The sequence below is a fragment of the Zonotrichia leucophrys genome, chromosome 1 (assembly GCF_028769735.1).
Source record: "Zonotrichia leucophrys gambelii isolate GWCS_2022_RI chromosome 1, RI_Zleu_2.0, whole genome shotgun sequence".
Taxonomy (NCBI): domain Eukaryota; kingdom Metazoa; phylum Chordata; class Aves; order Passeriformes; family Passerellidae; genus Zonotrichia; species Zonotrichia leucophrys.
Window position 1 is genome coordinate 28,981,941 of NC_088169.1, and position 24,280 is coordinate 29,006,220.

The 24,280-nt window shown below is 41.8% G+C and overlaps 1 protein-coding gene across 3 annotated transcripts in view; it reads left to right on the top strand.

Moving 5' to 3' along the window:
- The window catches only part of FHL2 (four and a half LIM domains 2), a 140,664-nt gene that overhangs the window by 14,385 nt on the left and 101,999 nt on the right, over window positions 1-24,280 (top strand). The window contains exon 1 of one of the 3 annotated variants that reach the window (XM_064710142.1): window positions 19,652-19,668. The exons of the other annotated variants lie outside the window; for them this stretch is intronic. The gene's annotated coding sequence lies outside the window, so the exon portion shown is untranslated. Of the gene's footprint in view, window positions 1-19,651; window positions 19,669-24,280 lie in introns of those variants that run through there. 3 annotated transcript variants of the gene reach the window in all.

Consider the following 24,280-nt stretch of genomic DNA (forward strand, 5'->3'; position numbering starts at 1 on the left):
AAGAAACATTTTACCAAACTTGATTCTGGTGAAAGGTAGGTGTCCCTTTGTTCAGCAGAACAGCAGCACAGCCAGGCAGTGCAGCTGAAAAGTGTCCTCAAGGAACAACAGCGCACCAGAGCCAAGCTGAAGGGGCAGTGAGGGGCCTCAGCCACTCTGTACCATGGTTAGGCCAGGGCGACTGCAAGGACAGCCCTGGTTGACCTTGACTGCAGTCTGTCCTCTGGCTCGGTCTGGGTGGTGTGATTAATGCAAGTCACAGTGTGGTCAGCCCTGCCTTGCCTACAGCTAAATTGCACTGTGCTTCTGAGGGACGTGCTACTAAGTCCCTGGGAAATCTACCTTTCCCCAGCACACTGAGCTTTCTGTGCAGAGGTCCCTGGCCTTGCTCCCATCTCCAAATTCCCCTCTACAACAGAGTGTAGCATTTGGGGAAAACCCTTCTCTGTGTCTGTGCGTAGGAATGGTGATCCTGCACATCTGCCCACTGCAGCACCACTCCCACACACAGCCGGATACTCACAGTGCAGATGGAGTCTGAAAACACACAGGTAAAACAACCAAAATAAACCATCCTCTCTAGTACTGTTATATCTCTTCAGTTTAGTCTAAACCACTCAGCCAAACCACAATATTTTGAGAAAGAGAGCAAATGTAAGTACTCGTGTCCTTATAGCCAGTAAAACAAAATAAGTGCAGCAGACAGCCAGTTATAGTGGACAAAAAGTCCTTTGGGGAAGACTTCCCAAGCCAACCATTAAATTCAACACATTTTTCCCCACTCACTCAGGGCTCCTAAAGAAGGGGTTGAGCTTCAGGGATAACAGAGGAACTGAGAAAATGAGAAAAAAAGTTACTGAAATTGAATTTCCTTGCAGAGTAATTCTTCCATAAGCTGCATAAACTTTTCTTACTAAATAAATACTCTGGGGTGCACAAGTTTTTACATTACCTGTGTCACTCTCTTGGTAACCTTTGTCTATATTGTGACTTTCCAAGAATCTCAGAAAATAGATGGTACATTTACATATTATGTATCATCTTTAGCTAGGCAACACTTGGGAACCATTAAATCGTTCCAAATGTTTGCAGATACCAGAGTCTTAAAAAAAACCAAACAAAACCCTCAAAGTCCAAACTCCATCCTTCCCATTCCCCCTCCAATTGTGGCTGCAATTATTTCAAGTTATTATCTAAAGAAACTCTGAACTTTTTGGTGACTTGACTATAAACATCTTTTCTTATCACTGCCTAATGGGCTCTACCTGAACAGACCACATATAAACAAGTAAAGAAAGTAATGAGGTAATGAGAAAAGTGTTTAGGGCACCCAGGCTGTAGAGCCTCAACCTAAATATCAGCTATAGTGGCATTATGTAGTATTTTCAACATATACAGTCCTATTCATTGCTGAAATCTCCCAAAAGGCAGGTATACTTTATATACAGCTACATTTAGGACAAAGAAATTATAGCGTGCAGCTGTTAGGAGACTTGCCTTTGATCAAAAATGAATTCATTATCAGAGATGAAATTCAATACAAAGCACCTGATTCCACTGCTCCCACCCACTGTCTCAACAAGAAAATACAAATATTTTTATATTCATAAAATAAGAATCAAAATTATTTTGCTTCAAGTGCTTTTGATGTCTCAAAAGTATTAAAAAAAATAAACCCATCCCTCAATTTCTAAGTTTACTCATCATCTAAACAAATGAAAATATCCATCCTATAATTGTTAACCTTACATATTTGTTATGCAGCAGTGTAGGGATTAATAGCATCAGCTCTTGACAGGTTGAGATGGGTGAATTCTTACCTTCTTGGTCTGTCAGAGCTAGCCTTTGGAGAGTTGATTTTCAGCCTCACTTTCCTCTGTTAAATGAACAACTCAAATCAGATGGATTGCCTTGAAAGAAATTAATTTATTTTTTCTCTGTGAGACTCATATATTTACTTTCCATTCTTGAAAGAAAAAATACCCTCTAAATAAAAGCAAAAATCAAAATAACAGAACACAAGCTGTGATTTATTCAGTCCAGCATCAGAGAATCAGTTCTCCAGTCAGAAAGGAAGACGGAGAATTTAGAAAAAAATTTGTCCCTTTCATTCAAAGATAGGACCATGAATCAGTACTTGTTTACGTACAATCTGTCTTGCTACACTCTGTGTAGAGGAAGTGCATTCACCCACACATCGCTCCACCTGACCTGTTCTTGTTCAGGTTTCGTGTAGAAATGCCCTTGACAACAGCAATAAGTGGAACAAAACACAGTTTTGTAGTATTTAAATTGTTTCATTAAGAGTGTCAATTAAAAAAAAAAACAGATACCTTACATTTTAACCTGCTGGAAAGAAAGAGGATAAAATACATCACCCATATAGATTTGTTTGGATCTTTAGAGCAGCCTTCAGCCCTGCATCTATGGAGTTAATTACCTTTAACAGAGTTTTGCTATCCTCTCACTTTTATTCTTAAATATAAAGTTTTCAATCATAAATTAAGACTGCCGTAAACTGAACCACAGGCCTCAGCTTATGATTATTGCTAACACCAATAATTTAAAAAAATCTCTGCTGTACTACGACAAATCCCACAGCCTTTTAAGCTGGTGGCATGAATAATCTGTGAAGTCCCCTATTTAAAATTTTTATTAACATTGCCTCCAAATTTTGAGAGCCTTGAGAATTTGACAGGGAAGTTTCAATTTATTGCAGCCTAAACATGTTTGCAAGACAGGAGTAAGAAGAGTCCTTGTATAAACAGCAGGGATGGCTCCAGGCTGTCTACCTGATGCTTTCACAAACCTTGCAGCACCTGTTGGTGCTTACAGGGGCTAAAGTCCCTTCCATTCTGCTCTCCCTCCTCTCCTCACTCATCACCTCTGCTGGGTGATTAAAGACAATACTCTCAATAAAGTATTGTCATTGAAAATGCAGGAAATATAGTGGAACTAAGGGTCCAAGTACACTTTTGGTCCACTGACCTAAAAATTCCAACCAAGTCAAACTGATTTGTTTAGAGGATGAAGAGATTTATGTTGCTAGTGGCTGTGCCGTCACCCTTATAGATTGAAGTGAATTTTACAATTAGAACAGATATATTTAACAGCATCTGCAGGTATGAAAACAGTTGTAATGGGAGAGGGAGAGAGATGCTTTTTGTTGTTATTTTAAAGGAAATTATTTTCTTTGTTGTACATATTGAAGGCACCATCACCCTAAATTCCTCCTACATCTTGCAATAAGGGACAAAATCAGTTGGAAAATAGTTTTAGGGAAATATGTGAATAATGGTAATACTTAAATAATTCAGTTCTCTGGAATAATTTCTGAAGTCTTTTTCATATCTTAGTGAAAACAGTAGCAACCACTTTTGCTTAGAGATGAGAACTGCAACATTTAAATCAAGATGTGACTGATAATTTCCAACTTCTCCTACTTTGGAGGGCACGCTTTTGGCATGGACTGAGATTGTAGGAATTGTAATAAATACATATATTTAAAACATATTATTTGTAGACTATTTGGCATCTATAGCAAAGCAAAGTCTTTGGAAAAAAAATTAAAACCACAGATGAAAACACAGCTCTTCTGCAAGATTTCCATCTCTGCAGGATCTGGGGTAAACACAAAACGTTTTTATCAACTACTCTGAGATGCAGATATAAAGGAAAGGAGTGGAGCAAAAGCATGTCTTAAAATAGACATTTCCTCAGAGAGACACAGTTCTTTGGATCACAATATTCTGGCATTGATGCCTGGGGACGGGGGTCAGCAAACCTCCAGAGCTCTATTGGATGGCATCTGTAAAGCAGATAGAGTATAATACACCCACATTTGGGCAGGGAGCTGAGCAACAGATGCCTGTATGGTAAAAGTTCCTTTCGCAAAGTTGAGTGACAAATGGCCACATGCAAGACCAGCAGTACTATCAGAGCAGAGGAGGATAGGTACCTCTTCATTTCTTCCCCCACAGCTCTGTTGCTGAACATAAATGTGGAAAAATAAAGACTGTGTCCTCAAAAGTAATCTAATACAAGAACTGCATTTTTAAAAACTGTATTTACAAGAGAATCTTATTAGAATTTTATTCCCCAAAGTAAAAGAGTAATATTATTACAAAAATAAAGACGGAAAGATGAATTGGAATAAAACACTTGAGTGGAAATACTGAGCTGTTGCCATGACTAATGGGAACTAATTTATTTACTTATACATCCTTTGTAATCTCATTTTCTCCCATGTGACAGCCAATGACTCAGTGTTTGTTTACTGATGAAGGAACCATACTTTCTGAAGTCTGTACCAGGAGGATCTTCTCTGGACAGTCTGCATTTGTCCCACACCCAGAAGTGGGCTGAGCCTTCTCTGCAGTGCCCATTCAGGAGGTTCCTCCAGACCCATGGGCAGTAAGCCTCAGTATTTCAGGGCAGGGGGAGAGGGAGGAGAGGCACACATATCGGTGCTGTCTGTAGGGACTGCTATGGGCAAATGAGGTAGCTTGGGCTTTCTTTACTTTTCCCACAGGTTTTCCCAGTCTTGGTTGTTCAGGAACATTCTGGGCAGAGAAATATCATGTTGGCAATGCTGCTGGAAAAGTGGTAAAGGTGATAGTTTGTAGACAGTTCTGGTATGCTCTGTCTTCTGTATTTCTGGACTTGACATGTACCAGTTCAGGCAACACTACCAGGAAATACATGTGGGGAGTTGTTCGCATTTTCTTTTCTTTCCTTTCCCCTCACTTGCATCCCCATCCTGATCACCAGAAACTGAAATGGAAATATATTTCTGGGGTGCTTTTTCAAGTCAGCAGACAAAATAAAAATATCTCCATTGAAGAAAATAAGAGAAAATCATAATTTTTGACAGATCAGTCAGCTGCAACTGTGGTTATTTGCCAGCCTCTTGGGAATGAGCACTGCTCACTTGTAGGTGTGTCACGTAAAAGGCTGCTGTTATTGTTGTTGACTTTCTTTTTCCCCTCCCATTGCCTGTCCTTCAAAGAGACTGGCTGCACCTCTCAGAGTGGTTGTTAGCTGATGGTGTACACCAAACACCACATAGAAGAACGTGGCCCTGAATAGCAGGGTTTTCCCCAAACCACAGCCCTCTCCACTATTTGAGGTGACAATCAGCCACCATCATTTGATGCGGTGGGTTTGTGTGCTTCTAGTGTTCTAGTTATTAAAAAGTAACAAAACTGCTAACAGATAAACATATGAGATCATCAACTCTCCCATTAATTAAAAGGGAGTGTTTCAATACAAGTAATAATTAACTTAAGTGAATATGGGATATGAGCCTTGAAGTACAACTGAATACAGCAGGGAGGCCTTTGGTGCCAGGAGGTAACCTTAGTCACCTGGAAATCCTGGGAGCACCCTTGAACAGCAAGACTAAACTGCTGGAGCATAAACAATGTCCTTTATTCTAAGCTAGTGCCTGTTTCCAAATCCATTCCCAAATTCTGCTCATGATTTAGCCAGCCATAGGCTTGCCTTTGACAGACCACTTCATAGGCCAGTAGCTAGATTCTGTAATTGCAACATGAAACATAAAAAGGTGGTCCTGGGTTCAGAAAAGAAAATTGTTTGGGAGGATAACTTCAGGAGGGTAAGGCTCGTCACTCTTCTTGCTGGAGCTGTGCTCCCATTAAGAAGGAGGTGAAGCCACTGAGAGGGGACGAAGTCCAGCCATGCAGGGATGTAGATGACACCATGGAGCAGACATTGCTGCCTGCTCCCAGGAGGTTTGAGGTATAAAGGCAAGGCTCCAGACTGCCCATCCACAAGAAGCCCCACATCACCAGGCCCCAGGCATTGCATGGAGACCTGTGGGCTGAACTGAAGTAATACTGTGGAGAGACAACAAACTCCCCCCAAATTCCTGAATCTGTCAGTAAGCCTTGCCCACTGTGGCTGAGTGTAGCACTGGGCATCCCCTCTCTCAGCCACTCCACTGGTTCACTTTTTTGAGTGCTTTCATCACTGTTAACTTCTGCTATACTGCAGTAATGAAATAGATTACTGGAATTTTTTTTCTCTTAACCTGAATTCTGGCAGTATTCTTATTGTTACTTCTGTGTCACATAACTGAATTGCGTAAGCATGGAGCTCTCCCCAGCACTGCTCTGAAGGAAGGACACCCATAATGCCTGAAAACCTGATAATTGAAAGATTTTATGAATATTCATATTTGAATCTCTGCTTAGATGTAAATTTCAATGGACATCTCATTTATCTATCTCTAACCTAAAATACTCCAGGGTAATTGTTCGGCTTGTAAAATATTTAGATGCACACACCCACACATGGCCCAATTTTTCAAACTAGGTTTGTATAGCTGTATGCCTAATTTGTTTGTGCAACTTCTGTGATTGAATGTTCAGCTGGCAAATGGACAGGCAAATGCTTAGATCTGTGCATACCAGGCTTGCTCTTTCCTCAATTTTAGGTGTAAATAAGATAAATATAATTTCTTGCCAAACCCCAAGCAGACAGCAGTCCGTGTTTCTTTATTCAAGGAAAGTGGGCCCAGGAACAAATTCCAGTGATCCCACCACTAAATGCATTAGGCATAAAATAAGTAGTTCTATAAATACACATACTAAAGATGTAAGTGGGAACTATTCATAGTGGATGGTCACATTCTTAACCCTAGTCTGTGTCACTTGCCAGATAACTACTGGAACTCCCAAGTTTCACTTATAAGTACTGCAATAGAGTCCAAAACCATTTGAAGATAAACTTGTGCTTACTGTCAAGGGAAATTTCTGATGTTTATTTACTCCCTAATGCAAGAAAGAAAAATTAATTAGCACATTCCTTAAGCACTGGTCAAATTAAACTTCATAAGGGTTTTGCCCAGTATTGTACATAACTCTTATGGACTAACTCAGGGAAGTTCTAAACTTGCATTATAGGGGCAGATAAAAATAATGTCATAGTCATGGTGCATATATAGCCTATATAAAACAATATGGTATTTATGCATCAGTCAGCATTGTGATTCATGTTAAACTATAGCATGGACACTACATCACTGTAATACAGCTATTAACTATGAGAGATCCTATGCCTTACAATGCACTCTTGTTCCCCTTAATGCTTAAGAAGCACAGTTTCCCAAATTGCTCTCTGTAATTTCATAGATGTCATCCTTATGGAATTTCTGCTCTAATGTTCACCTTAATCTCTGCAAATTGAATCTCTTCCAGTTGCATGAGATATATATACATATATATTGTAGGAATCCCCTCCCTTCCCTTGGCGTTTTACTTGCCCTCTTCAGCAGCTGCAGTTGCGGAGATGTGATGTATTTCACCAGGGCACAAAAATGTCAGCAGGAAGTATTCTCAACACCCCCTCTGAAAAATCACTCCCCATTTTTCCAGCTCATCACACAATCCAGCTGTGTTGTTGTGGGCACACTTCCTGCAACTCTCACCCAGGAGAATCTGAGATTCATTTCACTCCGAGAAGGCAGCAAATGCAGGAAGCTGTGGGCAAGGGCTGCTGTGCCATGGTGTTATGTTAGTAGGCATTTACATGCTGAAGGGGGTTTGTTTTTAAATAAAACTACCTAATGAGGCCCTGACGGGGGTGAAGGTGAGTGATTGACACATTTCCTGGGTGAGGCCCATCACTGTGACTCACACTCTCACTCTGGGTGTCCCATCGTCACCAGGGACCCTCACAGAACCCCATGGGTGTGGATGCCTCTCCCCATGGGGCCCTGAGTGCCAGAACAAGCTAGATCTGGGACAGAGATCCAGCTCTGTAGGAGATCCAGCTCTGCAGGGAGGGAAGTCAAGGCCTCTGCTCACTTTGCAGCATGGTTGCCAACACACCACAGATGAAAATTAGGCATGTTGCAGTTCTTTTTTGATTTTGCCATATATAATGAGCCCTCCTAGAATCTTCAAGAGAAATCACTTCCAAATCCCAGAAGGAAGAAAAAGAGCTACTTTCCTTTTGCATGCACCATCAGGAACCTGGCTTTGTTGCTCTAAATGCTAAGAAAAATCTCTCTCTCAGGAACAACAAAGACTTAAGAAAGGGAATCACTTTTATTTTAGAGGTCTGCTTTGGGCCAAGAGGGATTGCACCGCTGTACATCTCTCTCTTCATTAGCTGGGGAGGAGGAGGTTGCTCCATCATAAACCTCTCTAAAGGACAGGTCTGAAGTGATACCAGGATAGCAAAGGTAACCACGTATCACACTGCCCAGCTGCTGGGCTGATGTTTTCTGCCGCATCTTTCACTCAAGGGCCTTGGGTGCCCGTTCCTTAGGTCAGCTGACATAATCATGAGCTGTGATGCTTAGATGCCAATACATATACTGAACTATTTTTCACTAGGGGAATGCAGTAGAACGTCTGACATCTAGCTAACTTGTGGTGACAGGCATTTGGAGCCTCCCATTGTCTCCTGCTCTCAGCTCCTGATTTGGCTGTGAACCAGAGGTGCCTGGTTCATTCTGAGATGCTCAAGGCCTGCCCTCTCCTGCCTGGCCTCCAGTCCTATGCTCCAGAGAGACATGGGTTTCCTGTAGTTCCTGTCATACAAATGCTAGTCCCTGGTGCATGTCTGCTGTCCCCTTGGGCCATCAGGCCATGCCTATGTGTAAGCAACTGAACAAAGCCCTAAGCTGCTAGCAATTATAATGGGACATCTGGTGCCTCCATCCTTTGTAGGTACCTCCCTGCTTATGGGTGTCTTAAATCAGCAAGCTGAGGTTTCCTTATATTGCTTCCCTATCTTAATGTATTTTTCCATTTTTCTGAGACATGAGAAACGATATGCAATTCAATATTAATCCCTTCAATATTATGGATTAATTTAGTCAGAGCAGCTAATTTACCAAATGTTTTCTCACATGCTTTTTTATCAATAGATAAAGTTTTGTTGATGCTTCCTAATTGCCATCACTCCATCTTCATTTTAGTTTACATAAAACAGTTTAAATATAGTTCTGCATCATTCTCATTTCACAACAATTTATTACAGTTCTCTCTTTAAAATGGGGTCTGCTTCCTCTTAAGCACAGAACTCATCTTATCTGATGCCCCTTTGGCTGCCCTTCACTTCTTCTGTTTTCTTGCTAGTTTTATCTCTTCCCAGGGACTTGAGCAGAGCCTGACAAGCAGGATTTCCAAAGGCACACTGCCTACTTCTTCCTCTGTTCTGTTTTTTATTTCAGGGATGAAGAGTAGTGGGGAATGTAGACAGACATGCTGCAATTGTGGTTTCTTTCTGAGTTCCCCAGCTTTCTCAGAAACTCACATTGGTTGGCTTGTTTGTTGATGTATTCCGCTGGATCATACTGACTAGTTTTCTTCATACCTTCCAAATGTTCTTCTGTGCTTCTTACCTCCTGTAATAAACATTTAATCTAAAACTTCTGGCTATTAGTAAGAGTCTCCTCTACAATGCCTTTTTGGGTTTGCTTGCTTGAACTTAAGCACCAACGTCAAGCTTTCCTACTTTTCTTGCAAACCTAATACATCCCCTTGTTGAAAAGGAAGGAAGAAAGGAAGTGGCGGAAGGAAGTGGCGGAAGGAAGTGGCGGAAGGGAGGAAGGGAAAGGAAAGGAAAGGAAAGGAAAGGAAAGGAAAGGAAAGGAAAGGAAAGGAAAGGAAAGGAAAGGAAAGGAAAGGAAAGGAAAGGAAAGGAAAGGAAAGGAAAGGAAAGGAAAGGAAAGGAAAGGAAAGGAAAGGAAAGGAAAGGAAAGGAAAGGAAAGGAAAGGAAAGGAAAGGAAAGGAAAGGAAAGGAAAGAAAAAGAAAGGAAAGGAAAGGAAAGGAAAGGAAAGGAAAGGAAAGGAAAGGAAAGGAAAGGAAAGGAAAGGAAAGGAAAGGAAAGGAAAGGAAAGGAAAGGAAAGGAAAGGAAAGGAAAGGAAAGGAAAGGAAAGGAAAGGAAAGGAAAGGAAAGAAAGAAAGAAAGGAAGAAAGAAAGAAAGAAAGAGAAAGAAAGAAAAAGAAAGGAAAAATGGATGAGAAGACTGAAGCACTCTATCTGTTTCTTATCTGAAACACGATGCAGCTATGCCTGCAGCTTAGAAATGCCTTGATATTTGCAGTAACTGTCATACCACAGATATGAGGGTGGGGTGCTCCCTGGTCCCTGTATTCCCCAGATGTGGGACTTACTGATGGGATTACTCAGATTCTCTTGTTGGGGTCTCATTCCTGGTACCCATTCTGCATTTTCCCTAAATAATAAAATACAACAACTCCCCATATCCTGCTTCCCTTTTCCCTCATCTGATAGCACCAAATTACATCAGTGCTCTCTGTCCACCTCTGTCTCCTGGGACACAGCCTGGATCTGCACAGCCAACCTACAAGAACAGCCACAGGGGCTCTCTCCTGAGCTGGCACCTTTTGGCACCACTGGGGGCTGCAAGGAAAGGCTGGGGTGCTGTAGTGGGAAAAGTGCCCTCCAGATGGGTCACCTCCCACAGTAGCCATCAGGAGGGCACCAGCACAGCCAAGAGCTGTGCTTCAGTGCCTTCCATGCTGGAAAAGAAAAAAATTAGGAAGCAGAGAGCTATCAAAACTATAAAAAGTTTCATTCTGGAAGTGCTGGAGAGAAATAGTATGAAGACAAAAATATAAGAGAGCAAGATCTTAGATTAGATCAATTAGATCAATATTGTTGATATAATGGAGATCTTTGCAAAAGGCAAGGGCACACATTGCCTACACCAGCCACTGTAGTAGCAAGTGGTCCCTACTGTTCACATTTAAAAGTTGACCTTTTCATCTTTCATTTCTACCATGGAGATCAATAATGTCATGCATGAGGAGAGACACCAGTAACTGGAATGTCCAGGGGTCAGAAAAATAAGGTTATGGTACTCCACTGTCTGCTGAAACACCTCTTTGCAAGTCCCTGCTTAAATTTCTTCTCCTATGCAGACATGGAATATAAGGCTAGAACTCATCTTCATTCATTCTACATAATTAATCAGCAATGATAAGAGCTTGATGAAGCAACATTTGCAGTAATGTAGACTTTAAAAATAGATTATATAATTTCCTCCATGTTTTCAGTTTCAGTCTACATTCATGCAGGATGTTATGCAAATCCATAATCATATCCTTTCCTCCCACATACATGCACTCATAGGAAGGCTGGCTAATACCTACAGAAACAAAGCACATGTACCCATACAGAAACAGGCTAGAGTTGAGATGTAGACATGAATTTTAAGTATGCTAAGAAATATTTATATTATTTTCATCATTCTTTTCAAGTGTATGTTTCCATATGTGCTTGCATACCACATTGCCATAACATGTCATGTAAGCATAGTGGTATCTTTACATTAAGCTGCAAACATGGCATGAGAATTGCTCATGAGAGACACAACATATATTCAAATGTATCTTCATTACATACAATTATTCAGAAGATTTTTTTCCTCCCTAAGTAGACCTCACAACACTATTGCTGCAAAGCCAATTTTAGACTCTGTTTATCATTCAATATGTTTAGACAGAAAGGGGAAAAGAAAGAACAAAATACAAAAAAAACCCCAAAATAGATATTAAAGAGGAAAAAAGAAGATGTAAAATACACGTTCAGTCATTTTCTCTGTAATAAAGATGTGTTCAATAAGTTTCACCAAAAGAATCTAGATAATTACAGATACACAGCCCCTCATCTGAAACCTCTGTCTTGTATATATATAAATGTACACACAGAAGCATATATATATATATCTATATATGTATACACACTCATATATGCATATATCTGTATTTTCATGCATGCTTGTATCAATGCAAGTATGTAAGTGTATATATATGGGGTATATAAATGACATCTCAATACCAAAACTTTTGCAAGGGGAGGAGACCAGTGAAGCAGACTCCTGACTGTCTGACAGAACTGGGGAGCCAGCTTATGTAATTTCTGCCTCTAGTTTGCTCAAAATACAAAGGACAAATTTCTGCTTTACATGCTGCTTTTGCAGGCAGTGCCTTACAGGCAGATTTACAGCACCACCAACATCAACAACGACAGAGTGGGGATAAACTCACAGAAATCGCTGACACAACTCTGTAGATAAAAATGCCCCACGGTGGTCCAAAAAAATAGTCTACCAAACCACCCCAGACAATTTCTTGCAATTTCTTTCCTCATCATGTACTAATATACACCACTGTCATTTCTTGAAAGAAATTCAGGGCTTTCTACAGCAAAAAGAAGGATAAATTGCTTTATCTCTGCCAGAAGTGGAGCATGCCTTCTGTCATATCCCCAAAGCTGCTCTGGGGAGAGGATTTCCTCACATGGATTCAGGCAATTATTTTACATTGAATGAGAAGCAGGGATATTTCTGTTTCTGTGACTGAGCCTCCCTGGGGGTCCTCTGCTGCCAACAACCAGGATGTGCAGCTCCTGGGAGATGGGTCTTGAGGGCTGAAGTTGTTTTGATTGACAGAGTCTGGGGTGCTGCCTCTCCCAGGTTCACTCCCAGGACTTCTCTCCATGGGTGGAAAGGTGGCAAGTCACCCTTCATCCACACACATCTCAAATGCAGGACAGCAGAAAATGGGGCACCACTGGCTTTAGTTCAGACCTTGAGCCCAGCCTGGCTGTCTTCTCCATCCAATGGGATTCAGTGGTCTCCCAGGCATCCTGGAGCAGAGAATGCAATCACATTCCTCATTGTGGATTGCAGTGCTACTGAGCCTTCCTTTTCTATTGAAAAAACCCCAAACAACTAAACCCAACCAAAAAACCCCGCACCAAATCAAAAAACAAAGAAAAAAAATCAAAAAAATTTCCTCCAGAGGTTTTCTGAAAAGCAGTCCTCAGCAGAGGTACAGCAAAACTTCTCATGCTGGGCAGTCTGCTGTGCCTCTAGGGGTGGGAAGAATCCCTCTGGCAGCACCCCAGGTGCAGAGTGGGAGTGAGCCAAGTTCTCCCTTGTGCTGAAGCCGCCTGGCAGCAGCTGCTCCCTTCCAGGTATTGCTGAAGGAATCCCACTGCTGGAGCATGGACATACTGTGCTGGGCAGGAGATAAAAACACACCAAAAGATGCTACCCTGGCTGAAAGGTGATTTATTGCAATTGTTACAAGTTATAGGGCTGATTGCAGTGAAGCATTCTGCATTTTGCCTAATTTATTGGCATCACTTTTTATAAATGCAATGGGAAAAAGAGCAGGGATTCCTTCCACAGAGTGGGCATTGCATTTCTCAGCTCCACCCAGACTCCTTGTAAACTCCATGTTTGTAATTAGTGGCTAAGCATGTCCCTCAGTATCTGTGATGACATCATTAAGTGAAAGACAACTGAACTTTCATCACCAATCTAGTTTTAATTTAGGACATAGAAAATCTCTTTTCCAAATTATTTGCTAGTATTCATGGACATCAGAGCTTCAAATTTTTTGGAGCACATCCACTGTGAATTCTATTTTCTGCAACTTTTATTAGTCTGGAGAATGAATTGATGCAGAACATGAGGAAAATAAATCTAGACATGAAAACCTTACAGCCTGAATCCACCTATCTGTAATGGAAATAAATGCTTGGGTGATTCAGTTCTACTTAAATTGAAATTCAAACTGATTGCAAGGGTGGCAAATATGATTTATCAATCTTTAACATCTCTAAATAGGCAAGATCTTCATCTGAGTTTTTACATTAATTTGTAGCTTCGAAAAATTGGGAACATTTTAAATTTTGCTCTGTTCTTATGCAGTGGCTGAATCTCAGCAGGGGTTTTGCCTGAAGTGCAGTATCTGACTGTCTGCTGCCTTACTTCTAAGTGTAATAATTAGTATAGTTGTGCATTGAGAGCATTTGGGCCGTAGCTCAGGCAGGAAGAGAGTGTTACTCGACTTTCATGCAGTAGAAGCAAAACAGATTTGGCAAGCTCTGCAAAGTGATGACAGAGTTGAAAATATTACAAGTATTTGTGCATCAAGAAGTCCTGCTCAGCACTTGGCTTTTTCTGAGCACATTCTGCACACACCTGCACAAGCTAATCCCATGAAGAAAGCAAGTTTTTGGTACTCGGTGAAGAGATGGAGAAACTTTTAGGGAGTTTTCCTGGAAAAATGTGCAAAGAATGTTTGCTCCTGTTTTAAGCCAGGAGGCTTTGCTGAGCAGGGGTTGTGAGCAGCATTGCTAGCAGCAGCCATTAGAAATGTCAGGACAAACAATTTCTAATGTGGAAGGGGATGGAAACAGCTTCCCAAGGAGTAGAACAGTGACAGGGATGTGTCTGTGACAACCATGCCAGGCTTTTCTGATATAGAGATGTCCTGGGACATCGGGAAGACCTGAGACTCTGGGAAAAAAATGGCAGCTTACAACTTACATCAGGAGAGGAAATGGCAGGGAATGGCTCAATGAGATGCCACTGTGTGACACAACTGCAGGTAAACATGTTTTCCCCTTGCACTTTGTGTATGGTCATTTTTGCCATTCATTAATGAGAAGAGAGAGTTTGACTCAGTGAGTTCTCAGTCTGCGCCCAATTCCATCTCAGTGTACCTCCCCAGCCATATGTGCTGCTGCTTGTTCAAGGTATGGCACCCTGGGAGGAGCAAGATCTACCAGGGCTTGAGATGAACACCACAGGTCACGAAATGCGTGATACTAAAAAAATCAACAGAAAGGGAAAAGACTGAGGCTTCAGCAAAAAATTATAGCACTTAAAAGCTGCATGAAACTCTTGGGGGTAGAAAAAAGGAATAAAGATTTTACAGTACTCATCAGGGGAGCAGAGAGAGGTTTGTGCTGCTCCTTTACACAGTGGTGCTCCACAGACACATTGCAGATGCAAGCTCACCTTCAGTTAAGGTCAGCTTTCCAGTGCTTGAAGCTGCTAATCCTGCTGAATAGTCAGGCCCCAAATGAACCATCTCCCAAAGGGAGCTGTCAAGCAATACTTGCCCATTTAATTGACTAAGACCTATTCCTAGTTTTTTTGCTGGCAGTTGATGGATCTAGTACTTGTCTTTCCCCTACAAGATAGATCAATTGACAAGAAAACTATTTAATGACAAAGCTTCTAAATGCTTGTCTAAGTTCTCTCTGCATTTTAATAGTGGAGACAAGTTGTTCAATCAAGCATGGCACCGAGGGCTGCAGCACTGAGTTGAAATGTATCAGCCACTCTGAAGAAAATGCTTCAGGTCACGCTGTGGACAGAACATCTAGAGACACATTTAATGTGACAGGTTTTAGTATCCAATATCTATGAGTGTGGGTTGGAAGCAAGCTTGCAGAGCTGCTCTAAAATGCCAACTGAGCTCGCAAGCACACAGACATATTTGTTGGTTTAACCCCCAAGGCACTGTAGTGATTCCAAAAGTGGCATGAAGGTGCAGATGGGCAGTCCATGCCTTGCAATAGCCCTGTATTTATCCTCCTCTCATTTTTGCCTCCAGGCACTCTGCATTATTTCACATCTATACAAGGATTTCACTGGTTCTGTTAGGCAATCTTTTCTCACAAGTTTTCCATGTTTTCCCTCCCTTTACTAGTTGGAAGCACAGTAACTTGCCATCTTCACTGAATAGACTTTTTATTTCTAAATCACTGCTTTTATACATTTAAGATTTTGACATGGAGAAGATATTACATTAGTCTGGAAAGTCTTCAACCATAATCTGCTAAATTAGTAAACCCATTCATTGTGAAACTTGACTGATTTTATACTTTCCATACCTTTTGGGAATGTACCTAACTTGCCAGCACTTGAAGAGACAGTGTAAACTTTTCAGTTTTTACTTAGACTGTGTTCTCTTTGATTCAAAGAGAGCCCATCTGGCTCCTTGCAGTAATAGCTCACTGGGAGAAGAGGTTGCACCAGTCTGCCTTTGGGTGTTCAGAAACAATGGTGAGAAGGTGAGAGTCTCTTTTGTCTGGATTAGATCCTGCTTCTCTCATTCAAGCCACGTTCTCATTTCAAAACTAAAGTTTCTAATCTAAGATTGATATTTATCCAATTCAGACACTGTGAGAACCCTCTCTTGTGCACCACATTATGTGTCCCAGTGTTGTGTTTGTGAACTGAGGAGTTCAGCAGCAGCAGAATTGAACCACAGTGCCCTGCCCTTGTTTCAGAGAAATGACCGAGTAAAAACTACCCAGGAGTAAAAGCAGCCCAGAAGAAAATCATACCTTGCCCATGGAATTTTCATAGTTCTCCTTGCACCTTCTGTATGAAGTAGGATGTGTTTTAGCCTTCCATATTATTGGATAGTCTGAACTAAAGATCTCAAAATATCGCTTGCTCCAGAACTGTAAGCTATTAGAAAGCAGAATCTATTGCACAGGTCTGAAGTGTGGCACTCTCCTGCATTTATCCATCTTTCCCTCTCTATCCTCTCTCTCACTGAGGTTTGTTAATAGAGCCTGTCTCACCTTTTAACATGAAGTTGCCTTGCCTGAAAGGTAGGATAAGTCTAATCATCATATGATACTGCACTCTTCACACCTATCTAATTGAAAATGAGCATAATTTCCCTGCAAGTTTATCTGACCAAGGAAAGCAAGTCAGATAAAGTCACTTTCAGATTCCCTATCCATGTTGCTCATGCAGTACAGGGCAATAGCCTGTCCAGAAAGGGCTGCTCTGTCACCACTGATGGGAGACTCATGCTCCAAGCTGAGCCTGCTGCTGTGCTTCTGCCACTGTCAAGATTAGAAGCTCTGTGAATATCACTTAATCAGCTTTCTTGCACCAAAGTTTTGTCAGCCACAGATTTCCCACAGTTCACCAGCTGTCTCATTATTTACTGTGTCTTACAGTAAAAATTTAAGGCTGCCAGACAACTTCCCATTTTTGCATGTGTAACGAACACCTGCAGTTCTGTTCACTTAAAGGCCTGAAAATTAATCTGAATATTTATTTTGGTTTTGGGAATGCTTTAGGAAAAAATGTAAACTCATTGCTGTTTTGGGGGTAAAAGAGGGTGAAATAGTAAATAAACCAAGTGAACCACTTACCTACCATTGAGTGAGTGATTTAGTCAGCCTTCTTTGGAGGGGAAAAGAGAAAGGAGGTGGTTTGAACACATCTAAGAATAAGTAGCCCAGCTGTGTGCAGGCAGATGTGCTCCTCTTGCACCTGCCTTTGAGAATATGCAAAGCACACGCATTCATCCACACCTGTTTATGTAGACACATCCTGACTTTTGAAGCTTCAAATTTGGTGTCAAAATAATCCCTTCTGTGCAAAGCAGGTGTTTGCAAAGTTGCATACAGTTCATTTGTGAAGGAGTCTTTCTGAAGTTTGGCAGTGTGCACCAGCCCCACAGAACAGGCTGCAGAGTTGTGACCACTGGTTGACTCTGAGCGCATACAGAAACTTCCTGTGTGTAATTCACCAACCTTGTTACCCATCCTACAGCTATCATTGTGCAAGTCATCTTCTCATATTTCGGGAGAAGTCAAAATGATAGTAATGCTGACAGCAATGCATTAATTAACTGCAGTCTGCTGGGGCTGCCTGAGAACTTCTGAAGTGTGAGATTTCGTTAGAATGACTGCTGTGGATGCTCAGGTGATTCACCAAGGAAGTGCAAACAACCTTGTTCAGCTCAGGGTCATGTGCCCTCCCTGACCCTGTTGACTGTCATTTTGTGCAAGGACTTCATCTGATGGCTTGAGGCCTCAGTGATTTCAGGTTTCTATCAAGAGTGCTATGTATAAAGTTGGAACCAAGTAGTCACATTTACTAAACCGAGAGCTCTTTATAATGACACACCTACACTATGACGAGGCAAATGAACACCTACGTTCCTAAGAAAATACATTCTTTTAGGCTGAGTTTGTTCAACCACGCTGTCCCAAATCTTTTACTGGCAACACTGAATTAATTCCCTGGGGAGTACCTTTTCCATTCACAAGAGCTTAAACAGGTTGGCAGAGGCATCACTGGAAATAGACATGCACACATGTGCTGGCTGGCAAAGGGTGACATCCAAAAGTAATTGGAGCCAAGAACTGTGGTCTCTTTACCGATCCTCATTTCCACTGGTTTTCAATATTGGATCAATAGATGTCCTTGCTTTGACATCCTTCATCATCTGTACTGCAAATATCAATAGTGAACCTGTACACAACTCTGCTCAGAGAGGCTGGCTAATATGGCATTTAGAAGTAAGCTTCTTTTCTTCCTTAACATCATTGTAAGTTGTAATTTCATGTAAACATATTTTTTCTGCTCTTCTATATTATCTAGCCCTATTTAGGATATCTTCCCCCCATGCCTCACAAGAACGCCTTGCTTTTCTAGTTGAGCTGATCCTCCCCATCCCTTTGCATGTAGAACAGATGAGTAACATGAATCCTAAAGGCTTTGTCTGCAGTCACTTGCAAGTTGCTGAAACACTTGGTGCCTTTAATTATCCCAAAAGTGAATGTTGCAACATGACTGCACCACCTGCATGGTTTGGGATCCAGAGCCGTGTTGGCTGCACAAATGGTACTCACAAGATTTGCTCCACAGCATCATCTGCTATGCATACATGCATATGCATTTCTGCAAGACAGGGATTGCTCTATCCAATGCATGCCATGCCTTGCTGGAGCTCTCATGGCTAAGAGCTGATATGTCTCAGTGGTGCAATGCCGCTTTGATCCCAGAATCACTGTAATTACATTACACTATTGCTCCCTCTGAACTGCTTAGCTAAGCTGAGCAGCCATCTACAAGATGGTTTGGGTTGGGTGACATCTTGCTCCCACATCACTGCTGTGCATCAGGTGGTAGTGCAGGTTTGCTCCCAGACAGCCTTAGACCTGTCAACCTCACTCAGCTGCTCCCACTTCCAAGCTCCCCATCTGTGGCTCTTGCCTCTTTCTTTTGCACCACAGCACGGGCACTGCTTGGCTTGTCAGCCAGAGCTGGATGCCTTTGCCCTGCTATCAGCTGCTCATCTGTGCCTGGGCTGTGGCTCAGAGCACAGAGGCTGCAGGGATGAACAGAGCTGGAAGTACCCCTCCTGTGCTGGATGGTGCATTTCCCCCACCACCCAGTGGACTGGCTGCTTTTCACTGTCACCTGGCCCAGTGATGGTCACTTACACTGGAATTTAGAAATCATGCAGGCTGCCAAAGGCAGCAGGCTCTGTGGTGGGGAATTGCATGCTGCATAACAGGAGACTATCCTGTTCCTACTCACTCACATCTGCAATGATAATATTTGTTTACTAGTTTAGGCAGAGAAACTGAGCCAAATAAATTGTCGTTCTCTCATCCCTGCTTTGAAAAGCTCACTGTCATGATTATTATCATAAGGACAGTGCCTGAAAATAAACCTGTCAAACACAAGCAGACACGTGAGTGTGCGCCCAGATAAAGAGGGGGGTGCTTGGCTTCAAAATCCCAGACTGGCAAACAGTAGAAGGAATTTGGGGAATTGCAGATGTTCAGCCGAAACATTTTCTGCCTTGAAAAGAGAGGAAGAGAAAAATGTACAGAGTGGGAAGGACTACCTTGTGGCTGAGGGTCTCGGGAGCTCTGGCCTCATTTCCTGGCTCTGCTCAGGATTCTCACATAACCTTGGCCAAAGTCAATTCATCTCTCTGTGCTACTGCTCCTCCATCATTACATGGATTTCCTTGCTACAGCACTACTCTGTCTCTCTCTATCTGCCTCACCTGCTGAGAGTATAAATTCTGCAAGGTACAGACAGCTTCTGATTCCTGATTTCTCATTTCTCTCTGTCTGGATTTGATTGTCTCTGATTTGATTTGTTTCTGTTTATATTGTGTCCAGCAACCTCAAGCAGAGCTTATGGATGATACCATAACAAAAACAAAAATACACAGCTGAGTTTTTGAAAGCTTGTCTTTAAAAAATAAACAATTCTGAAGTGCTTTGCTTCTGATAAACCAATCATAAATTTTAAGAAAATCTGGCTCATTGTAACAGTGTAATGGGTTTGCTGTAGAGCAAACACTAACTGGCATTTTCCTATAGTGTTACGATATGGATTTTTTACATGTTTTTAAAGATGTAGGCTCTGTCTGCTGTATTTAAATATTTGAATAAAGTCCTATGCACAGGGACAGAAAACTTGACTTTGCTAACAGTCAGCAGAGCTGTCTGCAGGTAAAATTCTTGTGTTAGCAATAATCCCAGACATGTGGCTATTATCTCCATGAGCTGGATACCAATTGGCTTACAGGTGACAGCCCTTTTCTGGCAAGGTCCAAGTTTCCAGGAAGCCACAAGGTATCAGTCAGAAGTTTCATGTATTTTCTGTATTATCAATGTAATTTTCTACATGATTGATATAATTTAGAATAGCTGGCATTCACCTTAGAAAAGAATAAAAGTTTACTCAGAACCTAACGTGAATTGGTAAACAAGGGAGAAAAAATGAGCAAAACATACTCTCTTCATTTTCATCCAGAGTGTTTGTTTTCTGTTATCAACAGGCTTCCTAGCAATAAAACTTGATTAAGGAAAGAGAAGATATAAATCAGAGAGTATGGGTACATACAGTTGCTGCTGATGTTTTATGTGATATTGTTCTGACATATCAGAAACATTTTCCAGGCAGTAGCAGCTTTACTTAAGGTGAATTTTATAATTATTTCTGTGCTCAGGAGAGCTATCACTTCACCCAGAGATGTATGAAGGGCTCTCACTGTAGCCTGTACTCCCCCAGCCAGACCCCTCTGATGTCTGTCCTGGCTCTGGGCTTCCCCTAGGTGCCAGAACCCCTGCTGAGTGTTTGGATCCCACAGGATGGATAGGGCAGACCTGGCCCCCCAGCCTCACATTTCAAGCTGTTTCCTAGCTGACAGGCAGCAGATACTTTCAAGCTTAACTCCACTAGGATTAGAAAATTTCTTGATATTTTTATCTCCAAGGGATTTGCCTGGAGCCTTTTTTCTCCTACAGTTTATTTAGCCCTGTTTAAGTCTCTTCCTACTTTCCTCAGGTCCACAAGCAGATAAACAGCTGATTATAAACCCTTGCATTTATGTTCATGCTTCATCCTTAGCTGGGGAAATACTTTCTCAGTGGAAAAAACAACCAAATTCACAACACAGCCAGATAGGGTGGGCTTGAAACACCAGGAAGAAATACCAGCACCTTGATGGAAACTCCAGAGTCTCTGCCATTCAGCTTTTCTCCAGCTGATAAGAGAAGAGGCTTGGATCTGCAGTTAACAGTGGTTTATTACTTCTGTCAGGTGGGAAAGGGAACTTGGGGCTGCCAAGGCTTTCCAATTCAGGAGAGATAATACTATCCACAGGCCTCCTGAGCCAATGGTAAAGGCATCTTCACCAAAGCCACTTTAGAGAGCTTGTTAGGAAAAAACCTTGCATGAACAACTTAAAGAATGACATGAGATAAACAAGTCCCTTTTATGTGCTTTTTAAATCTATCCATAGATCCAAGGTAATCATTTGGCCAAACCAAGATCACACATGGCCCAAGTTCAGTCTCAAAACAAGAATGGGTGAGAATCTGCCAATTGGCAGTGCTGGAGCCTCCTGGCCAGGTTCATTATTAAGTACAGACACAGAATAATGAAGGCATGCTACAGTGCTGAGGCAGTTGGTTATCACGGCACTGAGACAGAGAAGCAGCTAGTGCAAAGCCAGCCTAAGGAGCCAGTGAGGCTCATTTGCAAGGGAAATGCAAATACAGAGCTGATTGCCTTCCCTTAAATGGGAAAGTGTGTTAAATCTGATAAGAGTGCTCTGAGTGTCTCCTAAGCGTGGGCTTGTCTCAGCATTTAGTTTCTGTTCTACAGCGGGTGAGGGAATGAATGCTGTTCTGAAACCCTGAACAGGTGAGATACAGCAATTATTTCCCTCTACTTCTTCCAATATCTGCATAAATTAACATGTAGATAGCCTTTGTATCTCCAAAGCACTCCACATATATTAACTAATTAATGCTCACTGTATCCATCTATATTAAAGAAAGAATTATCCTCATTTGGCTAATATTGAAATTCAAGTGGGAAGATTAAGTGCCTAGGAGTGAATCTATCTAAGCAGTTTAGCTGGTGAAGTCAAAGGGACTAAATATTAATATGTTTAAGATCCTTGGTGGACTGGGACCTGGGTCTCAGAATGCTGAGCACCCTGTAGGATCGGGCACGCCCAAAGCCACAGAGGTACCATGTATGAGAATCTGACATGAAATTGCTCTCCAGGAGTTCAGATCTCAGGCCAGTGCCTGAACCCATCGCACACTTTCCAAACAAAACTAAAGATGGGCTGTTTTCTGATCTATATATGGTCAGAAAAGGCAGAAGTCAGAAGACAGACTTCAAACAAAAAGATGTTTCCTGAATATAAGTGGTGTGTGTTTTCTTCTTCACCACGTTTGCAATAGTGTAATACATGAATCTGGCACTTTCCAAAATCCCACTTCTCTCCATCATTACTTTCAGTGCCTATGGCAGAAAACATGAACTACTACCTGCCTGTTACATATAGTTCTTGACAAAAATTATCACATCTCCCCACACTCATAAAAACACAGTCTGTTCTTCCGGAGTCTTGAAATCAGTTTTCCTGGCTTCACAGCTGCAACTTTGCCAGACAACAGATCTGACAGTCCTCTCAGGAAGAAATTAATTGTAAAAACGATTTAGAGGAGGCATGCAGAGAGTGGGGTTTGATTACCTTCATTTGCATATTAGTTCTTAGAGGCATAAGAATGGTTTTTGGGGCAAACTGGGGAGAACCTTCCCTGAACCTTCAGCAAGTTTTATCAGGCTCAAGTCCAGGAGTAGGCCCAGATCAGACACCAAACAAAATATATCTGAAATATTTCCCAGGGCTGCTTGAATATGTCTCCCTTACAGATTTGCTGCAATTTACTGGTATTGTACAAGATTGCAAGGTACGCTCACAAGCAGCCCTCAAATGCTCATATTATGTGTTGTTTCAATAAGGAAGGGCTTTATTTGGGCACAGTTATTCATCAGGACCTGAATATGTTGAGTGGGGCATTGGGGTATTTTTTTTCTAAAGAAATGGCTCCTTTGTTGACCTGGAAAATAAATGGTGAGCTGCTGAACAGGCTGGTCTATTGTAGAGTTCCAAAAATTAAGCTAAACAGCTGGTGACTCATTGTTGGGATATTAATCAGAGCAAGATAAAAGTGTGTGCAAAAGAAGGGACATGGCTTATTTGATGGGGTTATTGACTGATTTTGGATTAATTTATGAAAGAGACAGGTGTTGATAGGGGTGAGACCGCAACCATAGAAAGAGTAAGGGCTCAGATCAGCCAGCCCCTCCTGGTGTTGATAAGCTAAAAAGAAGAAAATGTCTGCAAAGACAGAGGAGGGATAAAAGAGAACAGCAGGGCAGGGCAGCTTGTGCAAGCCTGGTGCTCACAGAAGGCAGCCTTTGTGAGAGCAGCAATAAATCTGCATGTGGGTGAGGGGTGCAAGGGTCAGAGATAAGGAAACCTGGGACCGGGCAAGCCTTGTGTAAGAAGAGTATTTTTTCCCCTGTGCCTATTCTGTGCCAGCTATACTGCAGTGACTGCTGGGAAAAGAAGAAGGTTTTAGTAGTAAACAACCAAATCCCATAAATTTGAATATGGTGGATCAGGCTTCACCTGCCTCTCCTTTTCATGTGCTGCACAACTGCAAAGCACAACGGCTCAGCGTAAAAGGGAGCAAAGGCAGGGCAAGCAGTGGAGTATGGAAAGAGGAAGACACTGCTGATCACAGGGGAAGGAAACAAGACACAGAGGGAAGGTCTGGCCCCTGTGGAGGCAGTGCTGCACTACTCAGACTGAGCCAGGCCGCTGACTACCGTGATGAGTGCTGCAGAAAATACCAAAGTGGAGCGAGTAACTTTTCAGAGCACTTGAGAAGTTTAGAAGAAAATTATCAGGAAAGCATAAATACCTTTCTTTCAAAAAAGCTGCTTAACTTATATATTTTGGGGGACTGTAGAATTTCTCTGCACAACATAGATGCATTCGATAGGCATGGCATGAAGGCGATCTTTGTTATTTAGCACACGTTTCCACAGTACAACTATTGATGTGTTTTTCCCCTCCAAACTATGTAGCACTAATTTTTCACATGGGTAAGCTAGCTTGAATATTGGCATAGAATGTAGAGAAATAGGCTGAGCATATAGATTTCTCTCTGTCCCCCTAATACTGCATGCATCTCTGGCCTGGATCTCTGGCTTTTTGCACTGGTAGCCCATCTCTAATATTGATTTGGAACATAGATACATAATACACGTATTATGGATTTATTTCCATCTTTTTTGAATCTCTGTTGGTTTGAAAAGTAG